The sequence below is a fragment of the Ischnura elegans genome, chromosome X (genome assembly GCF_921293095.1).
Source record: "Ischnura elegans chromosome X, ioIscEleg1.1, whole genome shotgun sequence".
Classification (NCBI taxonomy): domain Eukaryota; kingdom Metazoa; phylum Arthropoda; class Insecta; order Odonata; family Coenagrionidae; genus Ischnura; species Ischnura elegans.
The window spans coordinates 25,149,060-25,174,574 of NC_060259.1; the positions used below are offsets into that span (position 1 = coordinate 25,149,060).

A 25,515-nucleotide genomic window follows, 5' to 3' on the forward strand; every position below is an offset into this window, starting at 1 on the left:
CTCACGAATTTGGTGCTTCGTAGTATATTAAAAATGAATAGAACTTCTATAAAAAATAACTCGGTGAAGAGTATTTTTCGCATTTTCCCTGCGATATCACAGAATAGACATAAGGGCGAAGTTCCCCGCAAAACTGTTCACCATCAATAAAATACTCCAGTAACCTTAAACATAAAACCCACAGAGGCACAGGAGGCCAAAACACTGGCAAATGGGATTCCCTACGCTTAGATGTAAACCCAGATACAATTGGATAGAAATATAACGGAAAAATTAAAATTTGTACACAGCATCCTTCCCGGCAGTGAAATAAACGAAGTGAAGAAATCAAAGGATTTAGCATTATCAGGCAACCAACCAAAAAAGTCTAGAAATAACGCGTTCACAGAAAAACATGAATCAAGAAAGAATTTACACGACAATGACGCTCCATCATCATAACGAGTCCTTTTGACAGTTAGTATAGTTAAAAGAAGTATAATAAATACACCGAGAACATTCCTTGAACCCATCCACATGCAAACGCAAGCATGAGGATCAAAGCTAACATTAATAATTTTCATGCATGTCTTGTAATCTCAAAGAAAACATCCAATAGAGAGTAATTTCAAATACGAAGAAGATTATTTACTTATTTTACTGATGAATAATATACAGAGATATTTCTCCGGTACATGTTTTAGCATTGCCAAAGTTTCAGAGTCCACCTCGTACTCCATTTACAAAGATATACCTCGCTGGATTCCCTTGAGAATGAAGAACATACGAGTGGTACTCTGAAACTTAGAATGCAATAAAAGAACTCATTTCGTATAAAGAATTGAAGGGCCTACTTCGCCGAAAGATATTGTTTTCAGGAGGTAATCTGATAACCCTGTACCTTGAGGGGCAAGGGAGGTTCGCAAACCAAAAGCACATGCACGATAGCTCCAAAAAAGTGACAAAATACACTCAAGTTAATAGGATAATCCCATATCAGACTGGAATACACTTCAATGCCTTGGAATTACAAAATAGAGGATTTACACGCACTGCTTATACGAGAAATAACTAGAAAGGGATGCTTTCTGGCATAATATGTTAACTTTCTTCAATTTGAAGTACACGACAAATTAAATAGAGAAAACGATAAACTACTGAAACTATTTCGGCTCACGGAGCCATCCTCTGGTATGGCTCCGTGAGCCGAAACGCGTCGTACGAATTAGATTATTATGGAAAAGTGCAAATACATTTCATTTCAATATGTCCAACTTCCATTATATAACGCCTGAATTAGTTGAACTTCGAACAACGAAAGTCAATTTTCTCAATGCAATTACAAAAAACCACGAATATTACAATAGAGGATCTTCAAGTCGTCCTCAAAATGTGTTGCCAACCATCATGCATTTAAATGGGTTTACAGAAGTCGCCACTCGCGTCGCTGACGGACAAACTGATCCGAGTTTGACGTGGAAATAAAGTATAATTAGGGGTTTCAACCGAAATTGACATTCATAATGATGTTATTTATCAAAATCTTCAATGCTATTCCACTCAATTATAAACATTATACAACAAAATATTGAAAAGAGGTAGATCGCATTTCACTCCTCACCGCGCTGCGAATATTTTTGAAAGCCAATCAAAATGCGACCGAAGTGGCAACGGAAACCAACCTTCTGTGGGATGGAATTGAGCCTCCTCTTTACAGTCCCCTTGAGTGAAACTCTCAATTAAATTATACCTATCAGGGTTAAAATCACCACTCCTTCGACAGATTTCTCCTCAACACATCGTAGATGACCATTCGAATGTTCACCCACCATTTCTATCCATCTTCGGGGCAAGCACCAAAATATCTTTGACTAGTACATGTAAGGTATGACATGTAAAAATATTTACATCCCCAAGTTTGGTGGGTGCATTCTCTGAGAAAAGGCTAATTTATGAAGATAAAATCGAATCAGAATAAAACGTGAAAGAAGATCATCCACCAAGTGATTCGCTAAGAAGATTGAAAACACTGCTTTCATAAAAAAATATAGTAGCGTCGAAAGGAATTTTCAAAACTTAAGACGGTTTCTGCTCCATCGTATTTCACCGATATTTGAAACAACAACTGATATGGAAAACGGTGTAAGCTATTAACTAGTAGCTCTGTTTCAGATTAGAGTAGATACATCAAATAGCAATAATATTATGCTGAAATATGGAAAGGAGGAAGGGCCTGATAAGTACCAGAACTATTCCCTACTAGAAGTACTTACAGCAGTGGTCAGATTTTCCTTATAACGACGCCCAGCTGTTTAGCTTTTAGGACATGATATTTTATGCACCATACTTTGGTACATTTCACTTATGGCACTGGCAAGTCGTCTTTTATCATTACCAAGAGGAAGTAATTTTTGAACGAAATGAAACGCTACGGCACCAAAACATGCGATAAGTACTGCAATATACATATATTTAGATGAACAATTCAGTCGCAGTAATGGAAATATTAACAAAACTTAATCCCGGTAATAGATTTCCAGATTCCCATTTACTTCCTGGACCGATTTAAAATGAAGATTATCAATCTGTCCTGTTTATGTTGCTTAGTTCCCAATTGGGACTTACACAACATAACCACAGAATGCACAATCAGAATGATCTCACTAATCTGATGAGAGTTAAATGGATGGAGATAGTTTTTGAATTTTACACTTACATTCTCTTCTAAGGAGGCTGCAAAAGGTTCAAAGCACCGTAGTTACCCCACTACGAAATCAGGAGTAGTATCGTCACAGGAGAATACTTAACACATCTAACAGTCCCCAACCCCGAACAAGTAGATTATTATCAACAAGTAGTTTTTTCACAAAGAGGAGGGCACAAAATAATAGAGGTGACAAACACCAGATATTCTTACCCTACTGTCTGCCAAAAAAAAGCAAGACACCCCAGTTTGAGGTGCTCTATCTTATAAACAAGGCATCCAATTTCAATGCAACAAAAAGCATTCGAAAGAGAGCTTATTTCTACGTTGGATCATTTACTTTAAAAAATCTTCGGCTCCGTGGTATGTGCTGCAAATATTTTTTTCTCAAAAAAGTACCCCTTTTTTGGCGTTACATCAACTTTGGGCGATTGGTATTCCCGTAGTTTACGTTCCTGTAACTTGTGAATTTGATATTAGAGCCAGATCTAGTATTAACAGTTTTCCGAAAACAAATTGTTTATACCACTAAAATTGATGGTTTTGTTGTAAACACCGCAAATCTCTGATAACTTCGAAACCAATTGGTCAAGAAAATTGGTACTTATGTATGCTGTTTGATGAAGGAAATGCTGGTACTTATACCATTTACATTGAAATTCACTAGATGAGTAATAACGAATGGATGAGAGAGGTGAAGTAGCAATTAAACCGAGGAGAGGTCAAACCGTGGGAAGATGGTGGTCGTGCTGCATGCGGAAACAAATCTCTCCATTCCCGGTAGATACATCCCGTAAAACCATGAACAAAATTCGAGGGTCATAGTGAATCAAAGCAGAAATCACCAACACATCCACATCTGACGTATTCATTTATTTCAGCAAAATGATTACAGTGCATGGATATTATGAATTTATAGAACTACATACATAAGCCTCTCTTTCCTGAGGAAACAATGCAACTTTGACCATCCCCTGCAGCATTTAATTTAATTTTTATAATGAATATCAAAAATTAATGCCAACCACATACCTTTACACGAGAGATAATTCTTCACTATACTCGTACTTAACCACTTCAATACGCAATACATTAATACGATTCATTCGCAAAATTGGTTCATTAAAGCGGACCATATATCAAAGATTAGAGGAGTTTTTTAGGAAACAGTTAAAAATACACTCATCAATATTAAATTTGTCAATAGTGAAAATGAAATACTCAATTGAATGCGTCCCACCGCCGAAGATGCTGCAACAAATTTAAAAAATAATAACAATAATACAAAGACAATTAGTGGTATTAATAATATACACATCTTATGAGCCCTTGCTTCTAATTCGTCTTTTAAACCAGAAACGCCACCACTCACAACAATGCCAAACATCTGTCAAAGACGGAGAGTGGCTAACGTGTTCATCAGAGGAAGCTTTTGATTAAAACCATCACGCTGAATAAAAATCACTCGATTCCAAAAATGCTCATCTCAAAACTAAAAATTGTTACATCAAATACATAGACAGCACCTCTTTCACTATCTTTTTGGTAACGGCCAATAAGCAAAAATTACTGAGAAAATGAATAGGCCATATGAAATAGAAAAAAATACACAACTAAGCAACGGAATTCAATCCAAAATATTATTTGACAAAAGATACAGCAAACATGTGATAAATTAATAACGAGTTTTCTTTGGATAAAACTGGAGAAGATCTACAGCAAAAGTATTGATTAGTACAATGACAAGGCTATCAAGATGCGCCGGTGAATCCTCGATGACCATTCTGGGAAAGCCCTTCAATCCATGCACGAGCAATTTCGACGCTGCGATATAACTGCCCGCGGGAATCTCTCTAATTGATGACGAGTCGAGGAGAACCATAAATCTAGCGATCCCTAATACCATTTCTCACGTAAGCGAGCAAATGCCAACTTCTAATTTAACTTCAGCATTTATCCTAAAAACCACTTCAGCCCATGATACTTTGTCCGCGACCACTCTTCACAACGACTGCTTCATAATTAACTTTATTTAATTTAAGGTTTCATTCCCCCATTTTACGAAGAGGATGACACTTCTAGATTAAATAATGCTGCAACTAAAACACAACAGTGCATAGGTTCCACATAGATGTGGTCATCCTAGTTAGATTCACAGAACTCGAGCGGAAATACTACTTCTCACCGGATTTTCACCACCATGGACAATGACACTGATAGCAACATAATTCAAAAGCCGTACACAAAATAACCTAATTCACTAGTTTTACGCTGCACTGAAATAAACATTAAATACTTTACTAGTATCACTACCAAGAGCCTATAGCATTTAAAATTCGAGTAAATAACAATAGAGAAGTCCCTCACAAAATTTTTACGACGAGAAAACTGCTCAATTTTAAGCCTCATTTCAAAATAATAATTACAATTTCATGGAATTATTTCCGCTGCATCGATTCTCAACCGGTACAAAAAATGGAACTCCATAAAACCCCACCACATCGCAATGAGAGATTAGCCTGAGGAGTAATATTCTATCATGAAATGTGTCCTCTTTATATTTGTGCCCAGCAAGGCAATCAGAAATAGCCTTTCACTCAATTTGAATTTTCCTTTACTCCTTTTTACTAGTTTCGACCTCAATGACTCCTGCATTGTTCCGTAACTTAACCAAAGGATATTTCGAATGCTACAAGTATTATTGAAATACATCCATAATTACAATACCGTTTATTTTATTATTAGTGCGCACAAATTCATATGTTAAGACATAATTAATACACAGAAAATATGAAAACATTTTTCAAAATAATATAATGGCCGATGCACGAGACAATAAATAAGATAGTATCAAAAACAATGCTTTCATTCGCATTAATAACGTAACATAATGAACCCTTAGAATAAAATCAGTAATATGAAAATGTTACGTGGCAAATGGTGGTCTTCATTGGCATTGCACTGAGATCGTTAGCTGTCTTTCTCCATCATAACTCTGTAACGTCTCATTCGCAGCCAAATTACATCCCGCAAGAGTTGCAGAAAAAAAACAACGGTAAACTTTGTCGAAAAAACAAATTTTATGAGGGTAAAAAATTCCGCTATGAAATGCATCATACCACGTAAAAATTACGTGAAACTCAATGAATTAAAACTGGCCCCGAGTAAAACGGCGACATGGGTATCAATACATAATAAAAACTTTCCAGGCTTTTGTGGGAATGGAAAATAAGATGGGACGAGGACTTCGTCTGGAAATCTTACCTACCAAATAACCTGAAGTTAAAAGCTAGGTCCCCGCCACCAGGGTACTTACCATGCCACAAATAAAGCACCGTAGGAGGTTTATGCACTTTCCTCCGGCAAAGTCGGCTCCTTCCACGATCATTGACCCGAGGCATCGTACGACAAGGGGTACACCGGAGATAAGGTCCGCGGGGTTAAGATCAAGAGGAATTCCCGAGGGTTTTAGGGGATTGGGGGGAACTTGTGGCCTCAGCGACATCCCTGACAAGATTGCTCGCGAGGGTGAAATTCCAAGACCGATAGAATGACTTAGCATAGGCGCGCTCTTCCAGAGCACGCATTGAATCAATAAACAAGTATTTAAATCAGGTAATAAGTAAGCGTCATTTCAAGAGGGAAAGAAAACATAATTTCACCACATTTAAAGTACAGTAACCCAGTCCCACACTTTCATAATTAATTAGATACTAAGAACAAATTTTGAGGCACAGGAAGAAAAATGAGTTCTACAAGAGGAATCAAATACGTTGGACCTTTAACCATTGATAATGTATTATCTTGCGAACTATAGTCACAAAGTAACATTCATATTCAATTTAAAATGGCTAGCAACACACCCCAATCCAGATTACGATTTAACAGGAGAAAAAGAATAAAACATGGAGTGCATCTCAATTTTAAGGAATCATACGCATAACTGTTACAGCTACCGACATCCCGTCTCTTTGAATGCGAAAGCCTTTGAAATGGGATTGATCTAGTATTGAAATTAGGGTTACCTTAAACAAAAATCAGGCAACAAAAATTTTTATAGAAGTCAAAGGTGAAGAGGTTAAAGCTGTAATACTCACCACGTATCCCTCAATATAAATACAATAATCCAATGCTTAAAACCGTTAGAGAAGATAGTCCCCTGATATTTCCGTTTGAGCACACATTCGACAATGAATAAATATGGCCAATTATACAATCAAATAAATAATCCATAGATAAAAACATTAGATCCTTAAGAAGGCACTTCCCAACAGAAATAGATACATATGAAATATTTCTATCCAGAGAAGATCAGAATCCACACACAACCTACTCGTTATACCCAGATCCAGCGTCTCAAGTTTTCATAGAAGATTCAAAGCCATTCGGATGCAGGGAAACAAAATCCCATGATAGATATCCCTCCCCACAGAAAATTCCAACGATAGACACCTCTTCTCCAATGCGTGAGAGTTAATAGAACTTGGGTGGCAACGAAATAACCCGCCAGAGGCACAGCAAAAACGATTGCAGTCCGACAGATAGATACTGTCGGGGATCACAAATGACTGCCTCCCAGGGCCGGTACCAAGGGCCCTCAAGGTGAAACAACGGCTAGGAGCACCCTGAAGTGATTTCCGGGTGAGGAGGTATGAGTCCACAGGAGACCATACAAGTGGATGACCACTTGTGGTCCGATAGACGGGGATGGCATCAGGAGTAGCGAGAAAGCGTTACGCCGACATGCATTGATTCCGACGCCCGGGTGAGCATTTCTAAAATAAAAAAATCTGGCTTGGATTATGATACAGAAGCCTACGGCAGTGATTCTCGACTCAAAGATCTAGGACCAGAAGCTCGAGGTAAAACTTTTAACGATTACGGGTGGCCACTCAACTATCAAAAAATATCACTACCTCCAAGTAACAATCTACACCTCTTTAACAATTATCCGAAAATGTTCATACTTAGGTTTTACGCCTTAAAATTGATAAAATAGAATTAAATATTATCCCTACAAAAAAATTGATATTGAAAGTCATTGGACATCATCTCAATTACATAATAGTGAATTTGAGTTTCAATTCTTGCGATTTTTCGGTGAATATTACTGGATAAATCATAAAATTCACACGAAACATCGATTTTTTATCAGAGTGAGACTTGGGAACACTTGACCCCAAACTGCTTGCATGGAAAATGGAAATCAACTGAGAGTGAAATGTGTATATAAATAAAATACACTCCAATACTTAGAACAACATTGAAATATCAATATTTCAAGTTTACAAAATATGCCATTTTCCAAATCGGTTTCACATTTTTCCTCGTAGTTCATGAATTCCCATTCAGAAGGGAACATGTTGGCATTCTACTTTTTTCACAGCAGTGGCCACCCTTTGCATTAAAAATAGCAAAGGCTATCGCAACCAACATCAATTTTGGTCAGACTAAATTACTCCAAAAGGACTCCCCAAAATTGACGATACTGGTCCCGGAATCAAGGAGGAGAATCACTGACTCATAGGATCGCATGACACTCATTGACATTAAGGAGGTTCCACCGAGTGAAGACGCAAATTCGTATTATCGTAAATATATCGTAAAAATTCAAAACATACGCGCCCCCAATCGCGAATTATCGACCGCTAATCAAGAAACATTGGAGTTCCAATTGAAAATTAGAAAATGTCTCTAGATTCTCTTGATGATGGCTGCTTGTGCGTAGGAAATAAGTAGATTGAAAAACATATCAATTAATTCCATAAAATAATTTAGTACCAGATTTCAAAACACATCACTCACTCAGTAATTCAACCAGAAGGTGTGTTTGGATAGGTGGAGGTGGGGCCCAGCCCAAACTAAGCCACAGGCGTGTGAATTTCACACTCGCAGGGTAAGTGGAGGGATAATTTTTCATGGAGTGTCCGAAGAATTAACCCCAGATGTGCTTAACCCCAGACCGAGGCTCTCGATCAACAGCCCAAGGCTCTATCAACTGGTTACCAAGCACCCCAGAAAACAAATTATTTGAATGAGAATGCCGCGAGAGTTAACTGAACTGTGACGAGAAGAGAGTACTGAAAATGCATTCATTGACTAATCTGCAAGCTATAGAGCCTAACGTTGCTTTTCACAGCGGAGGATTCGATTTTTGAAGGCAATATTTCATAAAAAAGGGAATTAAACATTTTTGTTTAAGTTTTGAGTCCCAAATCCGCGGCGGAACCTCCTTAAATCACAGTGGTATTAAGAAACTGATGATTCCATCACATGTCAATAGGCTGTAATTAAAATAGATAGAAAGTTGATTGGTAAAATTAATCAACCACAATGAAACCAGAGGCGTGTACAATGAAAAACAGGAAAGAGTGTACGACATCAAGTTTGGACAAGAACATAACAGCAAAAGCCGTAGGACGACATCTATTTAAGGATCCAAAAACCGGCCGTCCGATATGACGGGAAGAATAAGAGTGCTTTTTCTCGAAACAAATAGCAAGTTTAATAATTATCACAGGATTTTCAAGATATTTAATCATAGCTCGACGCAAATATTCAAACACGGGCCTGAGCATTGGAAGCACACAGCGGTATTTATGGCCGGTTTTTGAACCCACCAATAGGGCAATGCATTCTCGTTTAATTTATAAATCCACTTAGAATCATTTTCATAGCGTAACGAATATCACGCCATGAACGGAAACCACACATGGAGTGACGATAAATGCAACGACAGAAAACACAAAAACAATGGCAGACAAGTGAAATGGCCATTGAGGCACGTCCAAAAACACCATTACTACATATGCTTCGAACACCATTACGACAATAAGCTCACGACGTAAATCGCAATGATGCTACTTCATTGGAGTCATCCATCCACGTTAATGGCGGATCCAAATACATTAAGATATCTGTCATTATGGACTACAGACAGCCATCTAAAAGAAACAGTAATGCACATCACTAATGTTCCGAAAACCGACGATAAGAGAGCTCACAGAAACCGAAAGACAAATTTGGTTATGGAGATCATAAGCCTAACTTTTCAAATGAGGCATTTTACAAGCAGCAAGTACGCAGATCCGTCTTTCAACATCAATTTGCACATTTCAGGTTAATTTTGAGAAGAAGTTGAAAACAAAACGGTCAAAACACGTCTCAATCACAAAAGCAAAAATATCACTTTCATCCGAAATATTTTTATGCAAGGTTTCACGGTTTCAAGGTTTCAAGCTTTTACAAAATACAATTAAACGATCTTCAGGTTTAAACTTCATACACCTCTTAGAAGTTAACACATTCGAAGAAACAGTAGTACAATGCTCCTTCTGATAAGATTGGAAATTATTCATTTGAATAGTTTTAAAACACAAAACATCAGATGTAGGAAAACTCTCCAAGCCACCAATATTCATTGTAACATTATTAGGAATCCTTGCAAAGCAAATAGTGAGCCAATGGAGGAACCTTGTGCATTATGATCGTTACCAACAGCAAAAGTAAAAAAAAGCATAAGTCTCAAAAAGAGCCTGTATTGAAAAATGCATGCCCTTGAAATTATTCTCACATCTCCTTGATATTTTACATTGCTCGGCATTGTTCCGCATCAATACTAAGTACCATGTAAGTACGCTTTAAGTATCACCTCCGACTCTACACTTGAGCAATGAACGGTTCCCGAAGAATGTCTCCAACAGGACATGTGACCAGGTATCGAAATCCTACACCGTGGGTGAACTGGCTTTCACTTAATGAATCAACCCGAAGGTTAGTTTGGACAGGCAAGGACAAATTTTATCCTATACTAAGCTACAGATGTGTGACTTTCATATATTCATCGAGGGGGGGGGCAGCTCCTTTTTGTTGAAGTGTTCGCAAGGTTTCGTTGGGGATTTGAATCCGGAACCCATTGGTAAATAGCCCATCGATCGAACAACTACCAAACTCTTCGAGAAAATTTAAACTCGTTCTATTTTAATTGTGAATATCGAAGGATGAAATTCGACTAATACTTCATTTATGGTAAAAACCTAGCGCATAAGAACTTAAATGTGTCCATTTCAAAAGCGTGTAGTGAAAAGCACCACTGTGAAGACCAAATAAAAGTTAATGTTTTACCTAAATGCGTAAATTGATAACTTGTATTAGAATAGTGTTCATAGATACAGTGACATCTTTTTCCCTGTGCCATGGTGCCACTCATTTCCTGGGTCTTTCTCATATTTAAGTTCAACAGATTACTATAAAACATAGCTGTTATCACGCTTTTTACCACAAAATTAATATTTATGGGAATATAGGTCCTACAAATGATAGCAATATGGAAAACATTAAGAAAAAGACGATATCATTGCCCTTACCATCATGTTGTACTATATGGGTACTGACCGCTATCCACATCTTCGACAAAATGATTAAGCCAAGGCAAACACGCACATGGCGAACATATTTATACTCCACAACAAGGACGACAAACAGAGACATCATTTATGAAACCATTCCAAATATTTAAACATAGAAATAAATCCATTGCGACTCGACAATGTAACAAGGCTTATCCAAGCAATTCTAGATTCCTTTTTCCACGAAAGAAAAGTGGGGCAGCCAAAGAACTGGAACAGAGAAAGCGAAAGCATACAAGCATTTAAGCGAACTGTTGAACTGGAAAAGCTATAGATATCATGAAATTCTCATTTAAAATCCCAGAAATAAGAAAAGCTCGTTGGAAGGAAATGCTGGTATAACAAAGCTTCTGCGCTCAGCAAATCAGGGTAAGCACATTAAATAACTCAAGGTGACAAGACGGAGCAAAAAATAAGTACATATGCTGACCTGCTCAGGCATAGGAAATAAAAAAAGCGTATAAACTTATCGCGCCTCAGCCGGCCAACGAACTTCATTTCAATATCGAGCGTGATGTATTGACTCGCTTAATTGACTCGGCCTGAATGCACGATGGCCCCTATGACACATACAGTGTTAATCAAAGTTACTACCCGCATAACATTTGATTTGAAAACAGCATACATACACGCGTTCAACGAATCCAGCAACCCACAACAACAAAAAGGTGACCTCCAAAAAAATAACAATCCGATTCATTCCGATTGTAAGGAAATGATTTCAACGTATAGCGCGATACATACACAGAAGTGAACACGCATTATAAATGTGCTTCACATTTGACGCCAATGAGCAGCCAAAATCGGAAACCATTCGGCACAGGCTCGCCGCTACCCGCCACATTCACAAATATTTTACAGTGCCCTACGCAAGGGCGCAACGTGAGATATTTATTACTGCCAATGCCACCATCAGAAAACACTACCGTAAGAGTCAAAGTCACTCCTGAGGCTTAGTAGTAGTCACCCAAATAACAAAGAAACCTAACAATAATACATTGGAACTAATAATAATACATTGTGTAGGAGTGTAATACATTCATGAGATACACCGTGAAATGACATTCCAGACGACGAAATCCTGTTTTAAAAAACATTTGCCGTAGTTGCCTCCCAAGTTAGAATCCCAAACACCGACTAGCTCAGGGACATCAGAAGGTGTAGACACCACTCAATGGTCATTGGGAAATAAATATTCATCACCTTCGATTAAAAAGGTGATTATTCGAATATTAACGCAACTCCGCTTCATTCTTGAATCGATTACTCTGAAAATAAAATCTAACCAATAGTCTTCCCATAATTAATTATATCTGCAATGACAAGCAATGAAATCACATTCAACACCGGTTATTTCCTTTCACTACTCAATCTAAGATACATTTTGTGTGACCCAAAAGAGTATACACCACCCCTAATATCAATACTCGAGGTCTTAATAGATTAGTTGAAGGTTTACCCAGCAGATCAATGCTAATCAATATTGCGAAGAGATCCGACGAGAGCTTAGCATTGCTATATAAACCCCAAAACATTTTACGCGACAAAAGCGCTTAGTTGCATCTGACGAAAAAAATATTTACAAACTAGGATCTGACTTACGCCGCGTGACGAGCAGGAGGTAGGCTCTTTTTCAAATTTCCGAGTCTCCCCTTTTTCCCGCTAAATAGACAAAATTGACAAATTCGTCCCCACCACTGAGCCCAATAATCTAAGCAACTTTTTCCCCACGCCAAATATCTAGGCGTAAACTTTCTTTCCTAGTTTGCTCCCATTTCTTCCTTCAATTCCCAAGTTATTAATCAATAGCTACAAAATATACCGATCATTAAAAATCTTTTGAATAATTGGGATACTACACACAGAATTTTATTGCAGACCTAACACCTTGGTGAAAGCCTATTTTTCATGCTATTAAAAGATGATTGAATTAATAAAATATTCTATCCCACCCTTTCTATCCATTTTCGCTGAGAATAGAATATTACTTTATGATTACAAATATTCATTTGAAAAGATGATTGACACCAAGGACTATTATCAATATCTAACTCAACAACCCAAAACCTTTTCAAGCGTGTGAAGTGCCCATTAATTAAATGCTATAATTATTTTTCCAATCCCCAACATATAGGCCCCTCCCAACAACATGCAGCAATAAGCTGGTTTCCTATTTTTGCTATGCCTAAATCGAAAGATTACTACACCTGGAATACGTATTTCACGCTTTTAGATTTTTAAATGACAATATCTATTTTTCGCGATGTAATGAAAAGTGAAACTTTTCAAAGGCGCGAAAACGCGACGGCTAAGGTATGAATGCTGGGAAAGCCCGAGTGACGTCTGGCTGCTGCTGTATGAGGCCACCTGGGTGCGAGGCCATGAACGCCGCTACGATGCAGGCTGCTTGCTGTCGAGCATGGCGTTAGCGTGGAGTACCCTGCTAGCAGGTAGCACTTGGCTTAAATAAGGATTATCAAACCCTACCCTATCAGACGAAGGAAACTTTCCGACCATAGGAAGTTTTAATAGGTTACCTGCATGCATTGGTAATCTATTAAGAGATGTTTCCCTGAGCTCTGTGCCTCATGCATGCATTGGTAATCTCAGACGATGTAAAACTCCTATCTACTCGTATAGAATCTAGGTCCCTCTGACGTCACGTGGAGTGGCAACGCATGGGCGCCAATCTTGCCTTTTTCAAATGAGATTAAAATTGACCATTAAAATTCGTCTAAACAGGGATTTCTAAAACCAAATAATTTGTACATTATGAATACACTAATAGTGGGTAACGAATCGCAATCAATTCCTTCCGTTTTCTTTGATGAAGGAAACTACCCTATTAGAGTGAGTGATACGGGCATATATGTACTAATCCCGACCCAATGCCGCAGAGAGGTTTACCATGCACGGTATGGAGTGCCCAGGGAGATATAACTTAGTGGCTGCTTTCAGGTAAGCCATACGAGTATAAGAAATCAAGTGCATTCGTCCAACTGACTTAATTGACTTAAATTACCCTCAAAACTTCTAAAAACTAAAAACGACGTAATTGCTTAAAGATATTTATTACCTAACAGAAAAATTTGCCTACAGTGAAATACCCAGAAAAAAACCTCTAGGAAAGCAAAAGACCCATATTTTCAGTGTATAAAAGAATATCTTCATCCAAAATCGGCCACTAGGGAGAGAGAGTATGAAATGGTTCGTAACCGTTTACGAGATTATGGAATAAAATGACTTGACGTCAATACAAACTTAGCCAGTTGAATACTTCAGACGTATCGTTCACTATGGTCATTATTCACATAAAACATGATTATGAAAAAAATTAACAGTCAGCTAAATTTATCACAGAGCGTGTGATACATAAAACGACGGATATTAAAGATATAAAAGACAATGAAGGATGCGTTTCCCGACAGTTCGCCCCACACATGAACAGAATGACATTTACTTCGCCTTAAGGCGGAATCCCCTTGAGCCTCACGACAACTTCCCAAAGCACCCATACAAAGTCGCCTAATCGCAATGGCTCGTGCACGAAAAAACAGATTTGCCTCGAACTTGCGGCGACGGGAGAGACACGGCAAAGACAAAACGTGAACGGTGGCATTGCAAGGCGAGTTTAGGCCGACTGCTCACCCGAATATTTTCACATTGAGCGCAGGTCAAGTCAGTGGCACAGAGAGCGGCGAATATCATTTGAGGGGCCAAAACATATCCCTTCACTCCGCAGCATCATCCCATTGAACATATTTATAAATAAAAGAAAACCGTGCGCCAACTTCTTCCATTATCAAGGCAAAATATGGCTGAGATCACGAGATAAAAATACAAACCGATTGCATCCTTTTACTTATCATTCAAACGGCGGGTGGGAATACCAAAATAAATAATTATAAGAATGAAATAAATGTTGAATAAATGTAAAATCAACGTGCTTACATATGTAGCAAGCTTCTATATAGTAGTGGGAGGTATGGGCGATGAAATCAAGTCGCGGAGAAATCAAGCTTGGAAGTAATCGAAGTGCGGTGTTACGGACCAATAATGAAGATCAAATGAATAGACCGTGAAAGCAATGTGGATTTTCTGCGAGGAGAAGGAGAGAAGTGTTTATAAAACCTTGCGTGGAAGAAGGGACAACATAATTGACCACAGTATGCGGCACGGTAGTATGATGGAAATAAGGACAGGAGGAAGGGAAGAAAGACAGATACGGGAAGTAAGTCAGAGGAAGGCCTCACATCAGATGCATGAGATGAAGGATGTAAAACAGTATGACTAAATAAGGCTTAAAAGATTAGTTGATAGGATAATTACGTGGAAAGTAGCGTCAAACCAAACATCGGATTGGAGACTGTTGATGATGATCAGGGCCGGGAAAAATACAAGCCGAGGAGTATTTGAAACACAAAATACCGCTCCATATGCATTTGAAATGCAAAATATAAAATGCCTTTGACTCGGGTATTTGAAAAATAAACTAAATATAGCATTTAAATGCCTTTTAAAATACAAAATACATGTGTACGCAAACTAAGTGATCTGAAAAAATATAACCGGCCTTGGCACGTTATGGACAGCGGCAAACATGAAAAAACGATTCTAACGAAAACGAAGTCAATTCTGAAGAATAATGTTACAGAAGTGTTATTAGAGCCACTCCAATAGTATTTTACAAATGTATATTTTATTTTAAAATGGAAAATAGGAAAAATCTGTAATTGAAACACAAAATACAATAAACATTCAGGTCACGTATTTGAAATACCAAAAACAAATTACTAATACATATATGTCCAATACGTAATTCAAAATACTTGTACTTGAAATACTGCCCAGCCCTAATGATGAGAATCAACGGAGTATGACTAAAAGAACTATTTGGCTCGTTTGCCAAAATATTTTACAGCCCCATCTCACATACAGTTGGAATAATAACAAAACCAGTACCTTCCCTTTTTGCTGCTAGGTACCAACTCTGTTATTAGTAATGGATACTGTTATTAATTTTTACGAAGAACAAAATTGGCCTTTTTTCCATTCGTTCAGCTTTTAAGGGCTGAAACGAAATACACGCATTCAAACCCTAATTTCACGGAAAGGACTTAACAAATGCCGACATCACTCACAGTCCGATTACAACGGGTGCTACGGAGAATTCCCTTCTCGCGCAAAATGACGTCACGAACTTTTCTAGCGGGCAGTACCTTTCGGAAGTTTTTTTAAATTCCACAATTGAGAGAGTAGCTGGTGGTAGAATAGTTACCTTTGCAACAAAATTTTATTTTCTTGCCCATCTCTCGAATCCGTGACTTCAATTTTGAATTTGTATCAGAGAAAATGCTTCTTTCTCGATTTGTCCTTCCTTGGAAAGAATACGGCTTCATCGTCTCCAAATTTGCGGAGTTTCCGCTAAAGCATTTTCAAATCATTAAAAATGTGGTAATAATGAGGCCAACCAGAATAGCAAATTTTTCATAGCAAAAAATTATATTAATCCAAATAAAAAATTTAGTGACTCTAACCATCAGGTCCTTTGCAATTAAGTGAGTGGAGATCAAAAAGTTACACATTCAGGACCAAAAAAGCAAAAATTTCCCTCGGCCACTTATAGTCATTTTTATTTCGTTATATTTCTGTCAGAGGGTATCTGAAGGATTAAATTGGGATTTGAACCAATAAGCCACCACGTTCTCCTCAGTAAAAAATTAATTTATGCTAATTATATTCTGAGAAATAAATTATTTTCCACCCGTGGCATATTTTCCGAGATATGATAAGAATCTTAGAAGGACATTCATTCATACTGTAATGTATTTGACAAGGCACGAATGAGAACATATGATGAGTGCGACATATATTGTGTGAGGCTTGACACAGTGGAACCACGACACATGGAAATGAAATTCAATTTGCTCGCTCCACGTTGATTATTTATTGACACCGACCATAGTTTCGGTACTTATGTTGGTAATGATAAAACAATATTGACACCATGGTTGGGTTTAATAAATTATCAGGGGGTAGCGAAGAAACTGAACTTTATTTCTGAGTGATCTTCATTTGATGATGAGAGATATAGGAAAATTTTCATCACACTTTCCAATCAGAACAATCTAAGACGGCTAATCTTGCCAACTAAATGCTCAGGCCATCTCTACCTCAAGGACCAAAACTAATGAACACTTGCTATTTCTTTTCCAACTCTACCCAAAATGCAAAACGTCAGTCTTCCCTTACGGTCTGGTCAACGACCGTTTTCAGCAAAAATAAAGTTTAGTAAATACAAATGTTTGAACAGTGGTAAGGCCGAACCACATGTCAAACCCACAGAATCCCCAGACCCCTGGAGAGTGAGCGGGGGTCAGCATCCCCCCCCTAAATGTGACCTATTTCATGAATAATTCGAAAACCGTAACCCCATGCGAAACGATACAAGGGTACGAAATTAGACTAGATAAAATTCGCTGCCCGCAGCGGAGATAATGTTGGGAGTGATGCGGGAAAATTTAAGCCTCGCAACATCAAAGACAAAGATCGTTACAGGCAATACTAATCAGAGATATCTTAAAGGTAAATACATTCTGTGATTAATTTCAGTTCTCACAAGAAGTAATGGGATCAAATTACCAAGCTAGAGATTGATATATATCCTCATTCTAAGCACTCTAGCGGTAGGTAGTACTCACGCGTTCAAAATAAATTACATGATTGAATCTTTAAGAGGATCCCCTTACAAGTTTTTCCCTTTCGCCACTGACAAATATTTTAGTATCCCACATAATTTACCACATTTTCAAATCCATTTAGTCATATATTACTCCCAATAACATTTTCCTCAATTCCTAGTTCTGTAGTTTTCGCGTGCATAATATCGTACGTGCAATAAGATACTCTCAAGCACGAAGTAACACATACAATATAAGGACAGGAAAATTACATGCCTCCATTCTTCAATCTCCGACAACCACAACTCAATTAAAACACCTTTTTCGTACACCACATTACAGTTTCACAATTAATACAGTAGAGATTAACCGAATTCCAAAAAAATTGTTCGCCCACAAAATGGTGTAAAGGGAATAGGTTTTTCTGCCTTTTTTTTGCACATTAGTTACTCTTAACAACTGTCGCAACAACTAAAAAATACGCAGCGATCAAATATCAGGAGCGATTCTTCGGATATCCATTATATCCCCCTAACAATCCCCTCTGATACAGCCATGTTCATTACCTCAAGAATGTTAAAACCCATTATCTCATTACAGATGCCTTACCAACAACAATACCCTCATAGATGCCTTATCCTCATCACTGTTCTCTGAGCAATGTTTAGGTTCCAGCATCTTTGTTATGAAGTTATTCGACCCATTTATAACACCTGTCTTTACACAATGCAAAAGCTTTCCATTGCTTCTTTCTCCAATTTTTTTTCAAATCACCCCCCACATTCTCCTGCTCCGGGCCAGCATCATAAAATGAATAAATAACGAGGATGCCATACAATCCCTTCATGTTTCCTATTGGTAAACAAGAGCGTGAACATTTACTTCATTTACAATTACACAACATCAACAAAGTCATGGTACTAATATATACTGATATATTAGTATCATAAACAAAGTAAACAGCGGTGACAATAGTAAAGGCGTGCACGTTTTAAACAGTACTCCAAAGAATACCTGATTAATATCCCTAGTAGACTTTTTAAGTAGACTTTTAACGATAGACTTCCACAAACATGAACTCAAGTGTTTCCTGCCAACATCTGTTCCAGCAGAGGCTGATATCAAACCAAAATATGACAGTTTTTCATGTTTCTTGCATGGATTTTCGCTTAAAAGAATGAAGAATTAAGAGATATTCATTAATATGATGGATTTTCCTCAGCTACGGGCGATTGCGAATTTTAGTGTCCGCAGATACACTACCAAATGGTATCCGAATCGAAGCATCGAGAGCACCTGACAGATAATTAATATTACCAAAATAATTACAATGAAACTGGACGATAGAAAAGAAAGCTCAAATGTCCCTCTAATTTAACCTCAACTAAAATAACAGATAAGGATTAATATACGAAGTTGTCAGGTCAAATAAAGTTTCGCTAGGCGCAACTTCACACGGATTTTTTTAATATACTGGTATAATGAAATGAAATTGAAGACTCCAGTTCCGCACCTATATTTACACATACCACAACAACATAAGGATGGACTTAGCGGCTAGTGAGAAACACAGGATGGTTCACAAGATCTTAGTACCATGAAGCGAAAAGGTGTAAGGGTTGAGGTAGTACATCACGAGGTACGTATTTATTTTTATATCTCTCAGCAGTGGAATTAATTATTTCGTTTAGCATAAGCTGTGACGGATAAATAATGGTTAGAAACGATCATTTTCATCAATGATGGAAAATAAAAATAATATCTTAAAAAATCTTCAATTGACCCGACCGATAAATCCATGAATATGTATTATCATTCGTACAGCACCTTCACAAATCCCTACATCAAGCACGTAAATGCGAAAACCGATGTCGCAATTATTTCAATTGTATGTAACGGGTATGCTTTACGTAAGATGAGCCAATCACAACCGAAATCATTTCGATCACAAATATGACAAATATGAGATCGTTGTAAGATCACGAAATACGTCCTAAAATCAACACAGAAAACACTGTTCACTCAGAATAACGAAGGAAAAGGCAATACATGCAAAACCAGGATGATTATAGCACAGTAACAAAGAAGACTTAGACACATTTACATTGATTTTCTTCACACACGAGTAAAAACTGCCACACTCGCCAATAATACATGGATTAAGCAATTGTGTTCCGCAGGGGAAAAAGCATGAATGCAAAAAGAAACCGACGAATAATATGAACCAGAGATTGACCAATATATACAGCAATATGAATAAGCAGCGTTTAACATCAACTCGCAATCAGTGCAGTCAACATCAATACGGAGAGCAATCAAAATGTATTCAAAACAACTTGCTACCAGCTGTTTGCTAAAAATCATGTGTTCACATTGGAGCAAAATATGATGTCCCAGTTAATCAGCTTATAAATCAAAATGACTCATATCCACCGCATAGCAAAACAAACCATTGATGAAATTACAACATCAACGAAATGCGAGCAAATATCGAAAGAAAATGATAAAACATAATAAAAGCTAAAGCGCAGAACAGTGTTGGTGTAGTTCAAAGCCCAGGAGACAATGAACGACAGTAGCTACCTAGCCGTTCAATTGCAGCAATAACAGTTTATATAACCTTACCTTTGAAACTATACAACATCTTAGGTAAACGCACCTCAGAAAAGCACATGATAACAACCGAAACATTTTCAATCTGCAATGTTTTCCTCGTTAGTTCCTGTTTCAATACATAAGCAGCGTGCTTTGAGGTTTTCGCGACAGACAATCAGCAAAGCAAAGGCAAGCTGGATATCACACAAACGGTAAGTAGTATCATTATAAGCTGAAAATCTCAGGACATCATTCAAAGACTGAATTGGAAAAGGCTAACTCACCTCAGCCGCCGAAAATCAGACATCCCCTACGAACCAGCCGTACTCGCCGGACGACCTCAGCTGCTCAACTGACGTAAAGTTGAAAACTCTCGTCACTAGATGGTAGCACACGTCCGGATAAGAAACTGCTCATCGGTTCAATTTTTCGGTGGGAATTCCAATCGCTGTTTACATCCAAGAAGTGTAACATTATTGCTCTATTAATCTTCGATGCTGTTCTTCAATTTTCCCGAATCCAAACTGTTTTTTCGGTAAGCAAGGAGCGTATTATATAGTGGCTGGAAGCAATTTAAATTAGGAGCGTCATGGCTTTATATGTGCACGCTGTTACCGCTTACGTAAAATTTATTACTACTTTTTCGTAGATCCTTGCGTCTTTTAAATGGCACTTCCGTGCATTGTGCACCAGATTTTTCTTCCTTCTTATATTTTAGTAACCTTTCTCTTTTATTTCCAAACGCTTGTGGTGTTCACAGGTATGATAAGTTTTCCTCTTGTTGACATTATAATGTCCTACTTGCCCAAATAAGTTCGCTGCTGTTTTCACAATCGTTTTATGCTTCCAGCTACACATATTATGTCGTCCTCGAATCTAAAAAATAATCTTGTGATTTAATGCCCGTGGCTTTTAAAGGACATACGTTTTTACGGAGGCCAAGAACATTAAAAGCTCCAACTGGGACCAAGAACAATATGTGACATTATGCTTTGATTTCCTTCAACAAACTAATGGGTTTTGAGCAAGTAACCAATGATTATTCCTGAGGCCAAGGCTATTACTTGCTGGGAAAGATTGTTTTGTGGAGTAGACTCTACCCTAGTTTTCAATTAAAAAATACATTCTTTCTTCACTCATGGCATCAGGAGAGAATACCAGTGAGGTTGCTGCCAGAAAATTATTTTTTGTTCACTTATGGTCCCCATTCACCTTACTCCCTGCTTCCTCTGGACTCACTTGGGGTTATACTTTTGCATCATCCTCAATTACCTCCTTTAGGGAAATTTTTTAGTCACCATAAGATTGATATCCAAAATTGGCTGTATCCTCTGGCTGTATTCATTAGTCTAGCTTCATTTTGGCATCAGTCGATGTCAACCCCTGACTACATCCTTCAAGGACTGCACTCATGTAATAGGGGCTAATTCTATTTTAATTTGAGTGATTGTAAGTTGGGAAGATCTAGTATTCTTGCGGGATGTTAGAGTTTCTGACAGCATAAGCAGGACAAGGGTGAGCTTGAGCAAGGTGTGATTTGATGTGGATCAAAACTTATACAGAATTTTTCATGTTAGCCAGGCTTTCGTCCAAAATTTGCCTCTTACAACATCAGAAGGGTGGGCTTAATAATATGTAAAATCTATCTGACAGTGACATCGTCCCTCTGACTTTGATGGGCCTAAAAGGCTAGCTCAAAAATGTCCATGTGGGATAAATTTTCAATGGCAAGGCGCCATGCAGGGTTGAGAAAAAACTTCTCTGGATTCTATATCTAAGAATTATTAAATATTTATCTAAGTCAATTCATTATGAATCAAGTGCAGTGTCTATAAATAGGAGAGCTACAGTTTCTTTTAAATATAATATAGTCCTTGAATTTTCAAATACCTTCTAGCATCAATTAAAATTAGTTAAAATGTTTTGGCCTGTGTATAGTGTACTTTAGTGCTTAAGAAGTATTTGATTATTATGAAAGCATGAGTGTATATATATGAGGTAAAATTGTGTAGCTAAAAATAATGGTCTACATTTATCATATTTTTCTGATTAAATCTCTACTTTATAATCTCTATCTTATTGTTATTTTCATTCTAGCATTATTCCATCAAAAGATTTGTGTTATGTGCATTGCAAACCTAAATTCTTATATACTTATATCCATTTTATTTTATTTTTAATGTACATATTTTAATAGGAGCACTTGCTTAAATGAAATGTGTGTTCAAGAATGTAGAGCCATAGTAATGCGTTTTCAAATTTGGTGCACTAACAACCCCTAATTTACTCATCAATCAGGGCTTTTCAGGATTAGGAAATCATTCAATGCTTCATTCATTCATCTGCCAAGTGACACACAAAATTGAGTTACCCAGATTCAGGAGATGCAGATCTGAAGGATCTTGATCTCATCTTTGGAAGGAATTATAATCGATTCAGTATTTTTCACATTTTCCTTTTCAGTGGCTGTTGTTTATGTACCCATTTAAAAATTTATAATTACAGATTGGGCTTCTTCTCATTGTTACACTGAGAAATACAGACTTAGAATGAGATTCACCACAGTAAAATCATTTGGTTTAGCCTGAATTCATAAGCGGACCTTCCTATTGCTGGCCAGAAAGTCCTTGACCTTTTCACGATGGAGCCCTGCTGAGGAAAGTTTTCCCCAGATACAGGCACCTTAGGAATATTTTGATTCTCCAATCGGAACCCTTTAGAGAAGTAGAATACCCATTGCCCATCCTCAGGACCCAACTGAGCGGGATAGTGTGCCCTTCTCCCGCCCATCAGCCTCGAGCCACAAATGACTTGTGGCAGTTTTTTCAGCATAAATAATAAGTGGCACACCAAATGCATTAATGGTTTTATTTAAAGAATGTGGGGCACTCGTCAATAATGTTAGTTTGAATATGGTCTCCTTGTGTTCACCTGTGCAATATAATATTTTAAAGTGAATTTCTAGTTCTAATATTAACACATTCAGTGTGGAGCACATCAATTGACATAGTCCCATCCAAGCCGAGATACAGAGCATGTCAATTGACGGTCGGATGGGGGGCCATTCTCCACCTCCATGCGTGATTAATATCCACTTCTGAGTCTTCCGATCATGTGTATGGCCTTCAGCAAGCTTCCCTCTTTCGATCCATATGCGCTGTTTGTAAATAGCAGTATTTGAAAGGAAATTATGGCGCAAAAACCTCTCTCTATTTTTCTTTCTTATTTTATCGGCCGATTCTGATGACGTTCATAAAAATTGGGTCCGCATTGTATGTATTAACTGATTTTTTTCGTTGAATTATCTTCCTTGGCAAAGAAACAGCTAAGTTTTAGCTCTAGAATTTCAATTGATAAGGTAACATTGGCCAAATTGGTCTGTTCCATGTTTTATTTTTTTCATTTACAAGTAACATATTTGTTCATAAAAACTTTGCCAATATTATTAGATTCCGCAAATTTATTGCCCTTGAGTTATGGGAAATGAGTCGAAGGATCCAGTTGAAGTCCCAAAGAGCAGACCTAATCCCTCATTAAGCTGGGTCACATATATAGGGTAGTGACATGCCATAGTTTATTGCTCGGGACGTGGTCACTTCCCATCCCTTCCATCAGATATAGCCGACTGTCTTTAAATCTGTTCCAACTATAGTTGACAATAGGTACAAAAAGATTAAAAACCTGTCTTTTGTAACTCATTCAGGGCTTTCCCTTGCCCTCCTTCCCTTCCATGTGTCTTTCAATGAATGTAAAAGTAAAGCCATTTATCTATGTGTATATATTTGAGGTAATATAATCACAGACAAACATTTGTATGGTCCACAAATTTTTATTAGCCAACCCAGGTTTCTGCAAATTATGTCATCTGTAAAAAAAATGTGGACCATTCAAAGATTTGTCTGTGATTATATGTTACATGTCATATGATTCCACAATATTTCTCTATCCACCCATGAGTTGTTTATCTATATTTGAGCTAATTGGCTCCTTGGTTCAGCTATCATTGGTTCTCATCACCCAATCTCATCCATTTTCTCAATGAACGAGTTTTAGAGTGTTGAATTAAAAAATGCTGAATATACCAAATTATACCTATTTTAACAGAATTAGGGCAGTATAACTTTTTTATTTTTTCAAGTTATTCATCCCCTGCTAAAAATTAAATGTATTCACCAGTTACCTCTTATGGACACTGAAGATTAAAATGCATTTATTGTCCTAATAGAGATATCTTATGTATAATACTAGTGTATATGTATCTCAAATGCAACATAAGGACAGTTGAGAAAGGTGAATGAGCATTTTAACCCTTTAACGTCCAAGGGACATATATTATTAACGGCTTTCGGGAGCAGCTGCGTGTTGCGCTTTGTCGTGTGAACTTTCGCATCCTTGCTGGAAACATAGTCGCCGTTTTCTCTTCCAAGTCTGGCTGAGTTTAACGCCGTCAACTTGGTTGATATTCTGGGTGCATTTCTCAATTTCAATAGCCTCCCTAATTAGTCGTCTATGATAAAATTTTTCTTGGGCTAACACCTGCGTTTCGTCAATTAAAATTTGATACCCGTCTTCCAAGTAAGCATGCTCAGCTATGGCCAACTCCTCCGTGTCATGATGTAATATCGCCTGTTTATAATGTGGGAAGTCACGGAACTCCCTGTCTGCCCGACGTAAGATTTCCCGCATGTGCACGGGATTCTATACATGCCTTCCACGTTGAGGGGATGGAGTCGGTCCATAGAAGGTCAGGTGGTGACGAGGTTAATGTGGGGGGAGGAGGAGGATTGTCAAGGAAGAAGTCAGATTTTAAAACAGTAGATAAAAAATTAGAACACTTGAATACAGTCATATCATTTAAAATTTTGGTGTTATGTGCAATAGTACATTTGGTGGTATCAGTGCGCATGGACCAAAATTATTTTCAATTCAATCACCAGTTTTACAGACAAAATCATGGCCTTTCCATGGGCTCTCCTCTCTCGCCTATCCTAGCTGATATCTTCATAGATAACCTAGAAAGTGAACTGTTCAACGCTCATCACCCTCTTTTAAAAATGCTGGCTACTACTTTAGATATGTGGATGACATTACTTGCTTGTAGTCTGGTAGCAAGAGACAACTGGCCTCCTTTCTTGGGCTACTCAATTCT

General features: G+C 37.6%; 1 protein-coding gene across 2 annotated transcripts in view; it reads right to left on the reverse strand.

Moving 5' to 3' along the window:
• LOC124170536 (beta-1,4-N-acetylgalactosaminyltransferase bre-4-like) overlaps nt 1-20,710 on the reverse strand; it is a 358,835-nt gene extending 338,125 nt beyond the window's left edge. For both annotated transcript variants that reach the window (XM_046549326.1, XM_046549325.1), the window contains exon 1: nt 20,651-20,710. The gene's annotated coding sequence lies outside the window, so the exon portion shown is untranslated. The remainder of the gene's footprint in view (nt 1-20,650) is intronic.
• Nucleotides 20,711-25,515: the final 4,805 nt, after the last annotated feature.